Here is a 13,754-nt window from a genome sequence, read left to right on the forward strand (position 1 = left end):
AACTTTACAAACAACAGAAAAAATAAGAGAGAGCTTAAAATTGCAGTCTTCCCTTTCCTTTGAGCGATTTATATGAAAGATAAATTTGGAAAATAAATCAATTTCAAAAAAGTGATCCAAAGGGTTTGGAGTAATAATTGATATGATGAGAAAATTTGGAAAATACACATTTTGATCAAAAGTAAATATATGGGTATTTTAGACATTTTCATTCCTCTTGTTAGAGGATTATAATAGAGGGGATCTACTTGCAACTATATTAAAAAGTTCAAGGGAGGTGATTTCAATTACCAAACTTCAAGGATTTCTGCAATAATTAAAAACTTAAGGGGAAGTTTCCACAATTTACCCTTTCTTTTTTTTTTGAAAAATGTTCTCACCTCTTAAATTTAGGACTAATTAAGATCAGAACTACAAAAAAGTGTAATGTAGTTGTAATACATTAAAAAGCTGGCTTAAGGCTGTGTTTGATTGTGGTAGAAAAATCCCAGATTGAAAAGTAAGTCGATTGGTTTAAAATATGAATGGACGATTAGGGGATTTTTGATGTGAGAGTTGATGTAAATATACGACGATAAGAGCGATGTATCATTTACATCGATTTATGATGGAAAAGTCAGTTGATTAAATGTTTTACATCGATTTTCAATGTAAACTTTATATTGAAAACAAATGTCTAAAAAGTGGATCAGGTGTGGAGTTTTACACCAGCCCACTTTTACATTGGAAACAAATGCATATAAATATGAACAAACAGTGGAATTTTACATCGATTCGGATTTACACCGCAATCAAATACAACCTAAAAAAAAAAAAGTTGTTGTTACTAACGGCCAATGCACCACAATCATAAAGGTGGGCTTCGAAAAAAATCAGTATCATAAAGGTAATGACTAATCAGTTGGGTAACCTTATTAACCCCCTCCTTCCCACTAAACTTTTTAATTAAAAAAGGAAACTAACATCACCCAAATTGTGTTTGGTTTGGACTAACCCAACCCAAATTGCATCTCTAGAAGAATTTAGATTTGCTTCTCAGACCTTTACAACACATTGCAATTGTATATTGGAAACATCTCCCATAAAAAATAACATACAAGTATGGGCCAGATGTGCAGTTGTAAGTGTAGTGAAATTGGTGTGAGAAGCGAACCAGAATAAAATCCCCTAATAATAGAAGTGTGATATCTCTCTCTCATTTTACCAACCATTGGATTCATTGTTAATGAGTCGTATTTGGACTTAGAATAATTAGATTATATCCCATTCTTTGGCTTCTTGGTTCTAAGCTTTAAACTGCATGTCTTCTTATTAAGATCGATAATCAAGTGTTTTGGTCATAGCTAGGTAGGTGGTGAATACCCCCATGGAACATCTAATAACCACGCACAGAGGTCAAAGCCATGAATCCTAATTTGTGTTTAATTAGCCTAATTAAGCATTGATAGTTAATATTAGACTCCATTAATTTAAATTCAAACAACTCTAGTCTAGAACCAAAAAAAAAAAAAAATTGCACCAAGCATGCTTAGTACCTAAAGGGTTTATATATACTTTGTTTTCTGTTATACTCCATCCTCTTTTAGGTTGCATTTGGCATTCCTTATTTTATGGACTTATTTTCTTTTTATAATTAAGATGTCAATATTGAGTTTTTAAATGCAAAAAAGAGATAAGTCCTTAAAATAAGGAATGCTAAATACAGTCTAATGGAGTAAAATATGAAATTTTTCCTTTTGATTAGAAATAACAAATTCATTAAAGCACGTGTTTGTTTTAGCTTATTTCTCTTGTCTTAATTCATGAAACAAAGGGCCTGTTTGGAAGGGCTTCAGGTTTGATTTCTTGGTTGAATGAAAGTATATTTGGGGCTTTCTCAAATTTTCACCAGATTTAAATTTTAAGCTTTTCATTTGATGCCCACGGCCCACCTTGCAAGTTGCAAAGCAATACCCTCTATAGGGACAAAGAGAGTTTGCAATTAAAGGTCTCTGAGCTTGTGGTAGGTATTCATGGATGATTAATAATATGTGGAGTTGTGGACAACTCCAGCTATACCATACGAAGGTCTTTTTAGGGTCATTTATTTGGACAGCCCCTATATTTTCATATATTTACCAAAATCTACTCACTAATTTGCGTATTATTAAAGTACCCCATTATTTTCTACTACTTTACTTAATCAACCTTCTATCAACAATCATTTATGTTTCCTTCTTGAAAAAGGTCATGTGATCTCTTAAAAGGAGGGAAAATGTGAAAGGGCATGGGTCGAAAGTTTTAGAAAAAACCCTCCCCCCATTATAACTTGGTTTAGTGAAGGTTTTGAATGCACACGATGTGATAACTATTAGGGGAGGTTTTGGAATAAAAGAAACCAAATGCATGCTTTTTCACATTCTTAACTCATTTTAAAAGGTCACACGACCATTCCTAAATAAAAATAGGGAAAGGTTCTTGGCGAAGGTTTATTAAGTTAAGTAGTTGCAAACTATAGAGGGTGTTTTAATTATAATATATAAACTAGAGGGTAAGGTTTTAGTAAATATGTGAAACTATAAGGAGTGTCTAAGTAAATGATCTTTTTTTTTCTTGATAAAGAGACAATAGAGTGCGCCCATAAGTATTATAGGTTTATCAATGCATTTGTTGTGTAATTTATGCATAGTTAATTCAGGCAAGTGTGCTTTAGTCAAATGTGCGTATAATGATGAGATGAGTGTTAATCCCACAGAGACTAAATCACAGTACCAAATCAATTTTAAACTAACCTAAGTTGAACTCGTGAATTAATTGAATGAATAAAAAACTAAGAAGAATTAATGCAATTCTAAAACTGAACCAATGAATGAATGCAGCTAGGGTTTAGATTTCATTTAATCAAGGTTATTAGGGCTGTTCATAAGAAGGCCCAACCTGACCAAACCGACCAACCCGGACCGACCCAACCCGAGTCGGCCAGATTTTCATCAGCACCGGTCGGTTTTGGGTTGGGAAAATTTATAAACCGAAATATCGGGTCGGTTTCGATTTTCTTGTGTAAAAATCGAAACAGACCCGAAACCGAACCGAACTAATCTTCCTACTTAACTAGTCTTCTACTAGTTCGGTAGTTCCTAGTTTCCTATTTAACTAGTCTTCTACTAGAACTAGAACATATCTTCTAGTTCCTACTTAACTAAATTGTATCTATCCTAGTTTCTATAGTCTTTTACACCAAATAGGCAATCCATTAGGCAATTACAATTAGAATTAGGTGTCATCTTTTACCTAGATTAGATTTTAGAAAGTTTCTTTAAATATAAATGTTCCAGCCTTCTTTCTATAAAACAATTTGACTTTCTATTTTATTGTCTTATTGAATATTGATAACTTTTGTCTTTTGTCTTCTAACTTTTGTCTTATTGAATATTGAATATTGATAATTTTTGTCTTCTATAAAACAATTTTGTCTTTTGTCTTATTGAATACAAAAGCTTTTTGAGTGGAACAGGGGTTAGTAAGGTTGACACTGGACCAAAGGTGAGACAAGTTTTAGAAAAAGGTTTGACTATAGGAGCAAAACCGAAACCGACCCAAACCAACCCAACCCGACTCAAACCGATCAATTCGGTTTTGCCTATCAATGGGTCGGTTTTGGTTTCCACCTCAGGTAACACGACCAGGTCGGGTCGGTTGGGAAAACCCCAGTAAACCGACCCAACCCGACCCGTGTACAGCCCTAAAGGTTATATAATTACTTATTTAATCCAACTCATGAACGAAATTACCCTAAGTATATTAAAGTTATTTGCATGTGATGGTGGATTTCCCTAAATTAATTAATAAACTTTCTCAAGTCATATTAATCCTTTATGAATCCAATTCTACCATCAAATTTCTAAGTGGTTGTCAAAAGGAAAAATAAGCATTAAGTTCTTTGGAAACTTCTAATCGTAGAAGGAGATTTGACTCAATAAGCTTCCTTGATTCCCACACATGAGCTAATCATCTTTCAATATCATAGTCTAGCATGCGATTTTTATTGCTTAGGGATCTAATTCATAACAATCCTTTGGTAAATCATGCATACATCATCGAATCATTAAAAGATTAGCCAATTTTTTTAAAGCATTAAGCACAACAATAAAAATTCCTCATGCAAACTGTTAGACCCGATTCATACTCCTGATTCAACACAAATTGAATTCCTATCTCTTCTGCATAAATCTCAACACAGACTCCTGATTCAACACAAATTAGGTCTCTTAGTCTTTATCAAAGTTGAATTCCTATCTCTTCTGCATTGCCAACTGTCAGACCCGAAACTTGTAGCTCAAATTGGGTGTGTGATAAACATAAGAGTTGTTGCCCTATCTCTTAGCTTTAATTAACCGTTTGAATTACCTCAATCCGAGTTATAGGCAGAAAGTTATGCCCAAAATATGGGAATTATATCAAAACGGGAAACTTCCCTTTTTTGTGCATGCATATCAAATCTGATTTTAATGGATTCTCTCCTTCATAGCTACATCATGGAACATCATTGCTGCATTGACTTTTCTCTATGATTGTCTTGATCAATTAAATCAAATTCTTCCTTAAAATTTCACAATTAAGCTCCAAATCACCTTGCAAGACAATTTCATCATAATTAGTGCAACACCATACTAAATTCAAAAAACATTATTATCAAAATCATCAAGTTAGAAGTATGAAAATATGTATAAATATAGACTTATTAGCATTCTTTATTTCTTTTTGAAACACAATTTAAAAGCATCAAAATACATCGATGATTGAATTCTATATACAATGAAATAATGAGTAAAAGAATGTTTTCAATGTGACAAGCATGTTGTGCAATTTTATAATTAAGCAACTTTGTTGTGATTTCTAGACACAAAAAGGAAAATTGCATAAGGAAAAGGAAGTAGCTACACTCACAATCGTGCATTCTTTATAGGCTGAGGATATCAATCCCATCCAATGAAGATTTTCAATGAGCTGTGTACTTTTCTTCTTTTTAATACTAGTGTAACGAGAACGTGTTCAAGTAAATGGTAAAGAATTAAAGATACAAGTTGAAATTATATAATCAAATTTAACTTTTATGATTTACATTAGTTATAATGGTATAGATGAAAATATTATGTTTAGATCAATTCCCGAAAAATGGCAAATTTCTTAAACTACCCTTATGGTTTAGCTAATTGACTGACTCACATTTACTGTTTACATATTGTTTTAAAGTATCCCTACTATTTCTGACAATTGTCTAAAACCTCCCCTACTATTAACTCTCCACCATAAACCGTACGTTCAAATGTGGCATCACGTGATTGATATATTTTTCATAAATCCCTAAAATACCCTTTTGTCATAAAAATCTTAGAGCACTGAGACTAAGAGCTAAATAGTAGCACCTCCATTGATGAACTAAATCACTAAATGGACATGGAGAAGCATGATACATTGATGAGAATCTGATCAATGTGTCAATTTCATGGTATTTTAGGATTTAGCTTGACATAATTACTTTTATGGTCATGTTAATGGCATGCAGTCATGGTGGCTTGCTCTATGGCTTCTATCATGCTTATAGATGTTTTGCTTGCATGAGTCGATCGAGTGTATGTTCTTTAACCCATAATCAAGCACTATGACTGCCTGGTGGATGTACTCTCCCGGAAAGGGCTTCTAGAAAAAGCAAGCATATCACAGAGAAGATGACTGTTGAACCTGATAGCATGTTACAGAGAAGATGACTGTTGAACCTGATAGCATGTCATAGAGAAGATGACTGTTGAACCTTATAGCATAGTCGTTTTTTTCTTCCGTTCATGAGATTTTAGCAAGATGCAAAGGAGATGTTTGCTGATAAGTCTATATTTGTACATATTTTCATACCTCTAACTTGATGATTTTGGTAATAATATTTTTGGAATTAGCATGGTATTGCACTAATTATGATGAAATTGTCTTGCAAGATGATTTGGAGCTTAATTATGCAATTTTAAAGAGAAGTTTGATTTACTTGATCAAGGTAATCATAGAGGAAGGACCATGCAGCAATGATGCTCCATGATGTAGCCATGAAGGAGAGAATCCATTGAAATCGGATTTGATATGTATGCACAAAAATCGGGAAATTTTCTATTTTGATATAGTTTCCCTATTTTGGGCATAACTTTCCCTATTTTGGGCATAACTATTTTGATATAGTTTCCCTACAACTCAGATTGAGGTGATTCAAACGGATAATTAAAGCTAAAAGACAGGGCTACAGCTCTTGTGTTTATCACTCAACCTAATTCCACCACCAATCAAGTGAAATTCGAGCTACAAGTTTCGGGTGTAGTAGTTAGCAGTGCAGAAGAGATAGGAATTCAACTGAGATAAAGACTAAGAGACCTAATTTGTGTTGAATTATGAATCTGCATTGAGAAGCAATTGAGAGGAGGCTCTATAAAAAGGACCATAGACTCAAAGCAGAAAGAAATAAAGAAGCATCAAAATGATCACTATGATTTGTTCACCCCATGAGGACTTTCTATGCTCTCTACTCCATTTTCTTTTATCTATGGACTAATGCTAAAAGAGCAGAGCAAAGCTTTTTCTCTATTGGATCCCATTTTATTATTTACAATACATTCATTTTTAATATGAAATTTCATCGTTGTGTTCTTTCTTCCATTCCCAAAAGTAGATCGCATGGATCTCTTTCTCGTGGACACAGTTCATGGTTGTTGTAGCGAATGTAGCATTAGTAACAGAGGTTAAAAAAACAAAATGATAACTATATCCTTTTGTGGGAAACAATGCGACAACAAATGAACACAATTCCTAAAAGCGTTGAATATCCATGACTATAACCTTTTGGAGAGGAATGTATCTTCATCTTTGTCATTGGTATTGCTAACTTGAGTGGCGATTTGAACTTCTCCACCTTAAGTGGACTGGAAATGTTGAGAAATTTGAGCCTTTTGGGGATGTAGTAACGACGATGGCGGTGGCAATAGTGAGTTATGACAAATGCATGACGAGGGAGAATTTGTGAAGGTTCTTGAAATTTTTTATCAATTAGGTTTTATTTTAAAAATTTGAGCAATAGTGGAGATTAAGTTCGATATTTCATTTTTTTTTCTGTTAGTGCTTAATCACGATATCAATTGTTAGAAACAGTAGGGGTACTTAAGACAATATGTAAGCAGTAAGGGTAAAATTGGTCAATTAGCTAAACCATAAGGGTAATTTAAGAAATTTGTCCAAAAAAATATCACAACTCTCCTTGTAAAGCTTTAATTTGAAATTCTCAATACTCTTGTTGGGAAGGCCATATTTATTGCTTTTCTCTATCATTACGTTGACAGGTTGGTCTTCCTGTCACGATCTCAACCTAATATTTCATCTATTTCAGACTTAAAATCTGAACCAAAGTTTCAACATTTATTTTGGGATTTGACTACTAGTGCGAGAAAAAAGAAATGTAACCAATGAACTGGTATCATAAACATGATGTGGTGATATTTATCAAAATTCACTAAGGCAGATTGATTAGTCAAAACCCTTCTAACAATACAAATTTTTCATTTTTTTTGATATTTTATAATACATGATTTGCATTTATATTTATTATTATAGATTGTAAGGCTGCAACATTGGTGGGCTCAGGTTGTGTATACCCTGAATATTTTATAATTTAATTATTAACAAGTAACTCTACAGTCATTATCAAAGAGCTCCAAGAGTCCTAATTGAATCAAAATTCATTATAATGGTTTGATAGAAAGCGACACTTCATACTTGAATTTTCTCTTAGAATATGATGTTAGAAAATGACCCCTCATTCACCAATTACAAGCCCCTCCTCTTACCCACTTCTTCACCTTTGATATGACCATCTATGGTTGCAGTACATTCCCCATAAGTGGCTCAATTGCCGTGTTAAAAGTTTGTCAACATGTTTTTGCTAACAACAGATCCGGTTTGGCTCTTAAAGAACAACTTGCAAAGGAATCTAGATATAGGTCCAACTCATGGTCCCAACATCCATTGCAACGAGGGAACCCTGTGAATTGTTAGGATCGCGTGTTGGGATCAGATCCAATCTCCTCACAAGGAGTCCATAAGTAGTTGAAATCAAGTACGGATGGATATTTAAGAGGTCCAAAAACTACTTGTTGTATCCCTAACCACAACAAAGTTGTTTAATATCAAAAAATAGTTTAGGGGAATCAATATGGATCAAAATTTAAAATTTACTTTCTTTCGATTTTTTTTCTAACTTTAGCTCTTTGTTTTATGCATCTAAAATTGATACGAGTAACACAATAGCCTATTGTTTTTAAGGGTCATTTACTAAAACACGCCTATATTTTCACGGTTTTATTAATACCTAGCCTATTGTTTGCATTTTACTAATACCTGCCCCATATAGTTTACATCTTACTAAAAACTATCAAAAACCCAAGACTCCAATGCCACCATTTGGACACACCATTCTACCCGTTCAACTGTCATGTCAAATCTGAATCAAACTGTACTGAATATGCAAACGAAGGTGAGCATGTATTTTATCGTGATGTAGGGGATGTTTGGCACTGTATTTGTTTCTATTTAAAACACTGTTACACCAGCACCACTTAGGCATTTTGAATTTAATGGTCAATCTTTTGTTTGGTCAAGATAAATTTGGGTTTCTTGTTTTGGAAAAATACTTGGCTTCTATCATGTTGGAGGGCATGCATCCTACCATAGTCATTTAAACACTAATTTTAGGGTTTAGGGGTTTAGGATTTATGATTTAAGGATTTAGAGTGTAGATCAGTATAGAGTTTATGGTTTAAGATTTATGTTGTGTTTGGTACCATTGCCACTACATTTTAGGTTAATCAATACAAATTTTATGAGAATATATATTTTCTCTACCCCAAATGCTTTGAGTTATCAATAGAACATTGGGTACCATTGTATCTTTGCTAGGAAGCATCAAATTTAGTGTTTCTTCTATAAATGGAAACACCTAATCCCATGCATATAATTTTTAGTGAAAGTGGTTATCTAATGTGATGTGACAAGACAATTTCTCATAAAATTTGTATTGATCAACAAAGAACATTGCAAGTAGAAGTAGCAATGGTACCAAACACAACCTTAGAGTTTAGATTGTAGGAATTGTGGTTTAAGACTTAGGATTAGGGTTTAGGATTTAAGATTTAGGGCTTAAGAGTTTAAGATTGGCATTGGCCTCCTATGTGATAAGAGCCAAACACTTTGACTAATGTGTGGCATTGGCTTGGTGTTGATGTAGATGAAAAACACATATTTCTCACCAAATGGTACCAAAATAATGACATTTTAACTCATACTAATACAGGTCAAAACACCAATGGTACCAAACACAACCATAGTAATTAAACTAGTGAAGTGAAACCCTGTTCTCCATGCACTTATAGTTACAGGTAATTCTAAAAGATTGCAATTTTTTTTGGGTATTACATGGTACGAATTAGTAGGGACTGAGGGTGGGGACAGAGCATATTGTACATGTGACTTTATAGAAAAAATTTTGAGTTTTTCCAATGTCCTATAGGCCCATATGTTCACATGGTTTGCTGAAATGCATAGCTTATGCCTCCTAGACACATAATTGATGCCTCCATTAGTCTAGATGCTCTAAGCACATGCAATTAGGTTTACCATTACTCAAAATTTACTTTGTTTTTATATTGTTGGTGTGGAATCGAAATAGTTAATACTAGTTAATCTATGCTAATTGTTTGATGGGACATTCTTAGTTTAAGTTAATTTTACAATCTAGGTTATAGTCCAACCATGACAGCCCAATTCTCATTAAGATTGATTAATGTATAGATCTTTTCTCCAATTAAATGGTACTTGTTATTCATCCTTAGAAAGTGATTCATTATTATGGTTGAAAATCTATATCTATCTATACTATTTATATAAGTGTGAACGGGTCTTATTTTTTAGAATTTTCGCTAGACAGAATTTACCCATTGATCTTGAGCTATCATGGAGGCAAATTTGTATTTTAATTAAAAAAAGCCTTAATTGATACAATAAACCAAATGAACAACATTTATGAATAGAAAATTTAAGACCACATCTATACTACTATTAAAGGTGTGAATGAGAGTGGAATTTTTTGCTTGACTAAAATACCCCAATTTCTCAATTTGATCTCTCTCTCTCTTTCTCATTGTTAGGACAGAAATGTAATTTGAACTATTACTTTTCTCCTCATTCAAATCATTCTCATTAAATCTTATATTTATGCTATGTTTGGTTTGAAGGAAAAGGTAGGGAAAGACAGATAAACTTATACAAGGTTTGTAAAGGTTTTCTTACCTTTCCCTTCCTTTCCCTACCTTTTCCTTCAAACCAAACATAGCCTTAAGGAATAGCATTCATTGAATCCTATTCTTGGCTAGAATACCCCTATTTCTGAATTTGGTCTCTCCAATTGTAAGGACATAAAATGTAATTTGAACTACTACTTTTCTCTTCATTTAGTTCCCTCTCATTAAGTCTTATATTTAGGGCCATTATTTCATTGACTCTTATACTAATTGATCATATTAAAAAAATAAGCATGCCAAAAAATATTATTTTCATTGACGATAGAAATAAAATATAAATTTAAAATCAACCCAAAATAGAGTTGTTTTCTTACTTGGTAGCAAATCAACAATTCAACCCTTTAGGTTAAATGTGTAAACCCTTGATGTCATAATTAAATAACAATAAAAATTAAAAATAATGAAAACAAAAAATATATACAAAATGCAAAAAAATATAAAAGACACCTAGGCACATCTCTTATATTTATCATATTAAACAAAAATAAGTGTGATAAACATGAATAAAATTGTAGAAAATTTTGGAAACATTATCATTTACTATCATCATCATCATCAAAATTGTTACGTAAAAAGCACGTACACACTTACTAGTCTTTACAAAATGTGCATACTTCAAATTCAAAACAAGTATCCACAAATTGCATACTTTGTATCTTTAACAAAAAAATCAAGAGGCGAAAATTAGTTTTGTTGTTTTAAGGTTGCAGAATTTACATACAAGAATTGGGTACCACCTTTAACATAAAAGCTTAAGCTATTAGGTTGTGAGCCAACCTTTTATATAAGTCCCTTGCCTCTTTTATCCCTTTCAACTATGAACATGTCTATTCACATATGCATCCCAACCAGCAAATTAGCTAAATCTTGATTTCTTCAGTGCATTTTTGCTTATCCCATAGCATTGTAGTTGATTAAAAAGAAAAAGGTATTGTAGTTGATTATCCTCCTAAATTTTGTGTTATAGTTTTGCACTTTTGCTCTCTTAGTAATATCATATCTAAAAGTTATCATCAAATAAATGTTACATTAGTTTTTGTTATTTGTGATGCTTATTGTTGTCTCCAACTTTTTACATTAATTTGGATATTCCACCTTTTTTTTCATACTTTTAACAAATGAGTTTGATCAATATATCTATAAGAGTATTTCCTCATACAGTCATACCAACTAATGAGATGATACCACATCAAATGGATGCTAGATTTAGAGTAGGGCCATGTTTGGGAGTGCTTATGTTAAAAATAAGTGTTTAAAAACAAGTGCCTATTCGAATAAACACTTATTTGCATTTGGCACCCAACTTTTTCAAGTGCTTATTCATATTGGGAGTTTGGTAGTCTTTTTCTCCAATAAGCACTTAAATAAGCATTTGTGATTATTTTGTCCTTTATTTTCTTTCAAATTTTATGAAAGCAGTTTTATAAAAGTACTTTTATAACGAAAGCACTTTTACGAAAATACTTTTATGAAAGCACTTTAATAAAAGCATTTTTACGAAAGTACTTTTATAAAATTCAACTAGGGATAGTTTTATAAGTGGTATTTTAAAATTGAACTAGGGATAATTTTGGAAGAAAAAATTGAAGAAGTGCTTATTGTATAAGCACTTAAAAAAAGCTGTAAATTTGGACTTAAAAAAAGTCCTTATTTTTTAAAATAAACACTTATTTTAGACTTATTTCCCAAACACCAATAAATGCTTAATGGTGTAGGATCGGCCCAAATAAGCATTTATTTTTAAATACTCCCAAACATGGCCTTAAACTCAATTAAAAAAAAAAGCATCCTTCATCCACAAATTAGATTGAACATCAAGGTCGACTCAGATTGTAGTCTAACTTTGATGGGACTTTATTATTTCTTGATCACCCTTGATGTTGAATTATCTCATTGATCGGTGTGAGGAAATAACTCAGAAGGGGAGGGGGATGGGGGGAGGGAGGGTATAACACCTACCAAAGCCAGAACAAGATCTCGTAAGCCGTAACTATCCAGATGAGAGGAGAAATGCACAGGAATAGGGAGTGAGATGGGAATAAGTTAAGGAGAATAGAAAAATCAGTTATATACCACTAGCTCTATGGTGCTGTGATTGTATTGAGATCAAGACAAAGAGCTACCATGTAGAATTCTCTTTACAAATCCACAAGAACTTACCGAGAAGAAATTTTTAATTTTACCATGTTTTTGAGTCTACAGGTTAGGCAAAAATTTCCAAACCTCTGTCATGCCGAGAAAACTTTGTCTCCAGTATATCCCACAAAATGCGTTTTACACTAGTTAATTTATCGCACTGTATCGGGGCATATCAATCAATACATATCGTATCGGTGACCCTCCGATATATTTCAATACTTAATTTTTTAGGGTCCCACCTATTTCAGGGATAGACGGGCCTTAAACCGATCTCCTGAATCATCACTTTGAAACAAAAAACTAAAAAGAATAACAACAGCCTTCATACAGGCCGATTCCCCCCATCTCGTGTATCGACCTCTATCAATATTTTGAACCTTGATTTTAAGTTTGGTCTGCGCTGAATTAGACCCGGAGAACGTACAGGATCTGAACATTTGAGATATTGGTCCCTCCAAGCAGCTCCAATATCAAACCCGGAATCTATCCGCCACACACTTACAATCTAATAATTTTGGGAGCATTTGTTGAGGATAGGAAGCAGAAAATCCAATTCATGTGAAGATCATACCATGATGGTCCACCTTTGTCTCAGGAGGGAACATTTTGCTGTAATGGGATTGCTTGTACCTAATTGGTGAATCTAGATATTTTTCTAATATGTTGGAGATAAAGATTTATTTTCTAGTATTTAATTTGTACGTAGTTTATTTTTTTTAAGTCTAAAGGCAAATTCATTTAACAGACACCTTTGGTCTATTTGGTCTTTTCTCATTTGGTATCGTGTAGACCAAAAGACCCAAAGACATGTGCATGGAAAGACCGAAAAAACTGAAAATTGGGAATCTTCAAATGATGCTTTTGATTTTCTTTTTTTTTTTGTGCTGAAAATAGCATTTTCAGCTGTTTTTAACAATCGGTGGATCGATCACGATGTGAACCAAAAAATCTTTATTTTTAAAGACAAACCCCAAAAAGTCCAGTGTTTCTATTTACCTATTGGCGGGCTGTTGAAAGATCTACCTAAAAAGACTTGTCAAACAATTCCAAAAAAGCCCACATTTTCCCCGACTAAGACATGGAAGTGACAAGAATATAATTAAAGGAGATGATCCTGATTCCTGCAGATTTTGTCACGCTTAAGTGGGTGTTTGGTATGTTTCGATTTTAGCTTGAGGAATTTCAACCTCCAAATGCCAATACTACACCCTATCGTCCTTATGTTTCTATTGCAGTCATATAAATCTGTTT

Source organism: Nelumbo nucifera, chromosome 1 (assembly GCF_055504915.1).
Source record: "Nelumbo nucifera cultivar China Antique chromosome 1, China Antique-T2T, whole genome shotgun sequence".
NCBI classification, from domain to species: domain Eukaryota; kingdom Viridiplantae; phylum Streptophyta; class Magnoliopsida; order Proteales; family Nelumbonaceae; genus Nelumbo; species Nelumbo nucifera.